Genomic DNA, 614 nt, shown 5'->3' with positions numbered 1-614 from the left:
AAAAGGGCACCAAAACCTCGCGGGGGCCGCGCTGGGGATGCGGCTGTGGCCTGCGGGCTGCTCCTCAGACACCCAACTCGGCCAAAGCCTCGGCGGCCCGGCCCGCTCCCCGCTCATGGCCGCCCCCGGGGGGGGCCCGGCCCGGCCCGGCCCGGCCCGGCCCTGAGGGGGGGCTGCGTGTGAGGGGAAGGGGGGGGCGGCGCGGCGGGGCCGCCTGCGCTGTCTCTTTAAGGGCGCTCCGTCTGGGGTGGCGCTTTCCTCCGCGAAGGCTCCTTTGATATTAATAGTGTCGGTGTCTTGAAACTGACGTAATGCGGGGAGACGGAGGTCCTGACAAGCGATAACAGCCCCTGATAACGCGGCGGCCGACCCGCGCTCGCAGGCCGACGCCTCGCCGCCGCCGCGCCGTGACCCGGCCCGCGACCCCCCCCCCCCCCCGCCCCCCCCCGCCGCCGGCCACCGCCACATAATCCGCGGCCAACTCCGCCGGCAGCAGGAGACGGTTCATGGCTCGCGCCGCGGCTCCACCATCTTCCAGGCTGCCGGGGCTGCTGCTGGCGGTCGATCAACAGGTAAAAAAAAAAAATAAAAAAAAAAAAAATAAAAAGCCGGGG

At 70.0% G+C, this 614-nt stretch overlaps 1 protein-coding gene across 4 annotated transcripts in view; it reads left to right on the top strand.

The window, feature by feature from the left end:
* Window positions 1-447: 447 nt before the first annotated feature.
* TRPS1 (transcriptional repressor GATA binding 1) overlaps window positions 448-614 on the top strand; it is a 212,647-nt gene continuing 212,480 nt past the window's right edge. For 3 of the 4 annotated variants that reach the window (XM_035317376.1, XM_035317378.1, XM_035317373.1), the window contains exon 1: window positions 448-572. The gene's annotated coding sequence lies outside the window, so the exon portion shown is untranslated. The remainder of the gene's footprint in view (window positions 573-614) is intronic. The other variant, XM_035317377.1, reaches the window with a different exon arrangement.

This window comes from Oxyura jamaicensis, chromosome 2 (genome assembly GCF_011077185.1).
Source record: "Oxyura jamaicensis isolate SHBP4307 breed ruddy duck chromosome 2, BPBGC_Ojam_1.0, whole genome shotgun sequence".
In the NCBI taxonomy this organism is placed as follows: Eukaryota; Metazoa; Chordata; class Aves; order Anseriformes; family Anatidae; genus Oxyura; species Oxyura jamaicensis.
Note: the sequence above shows the minus strand (reverse complement) of the source record. Positions and strands in the feature narration are given on the sequence as shown.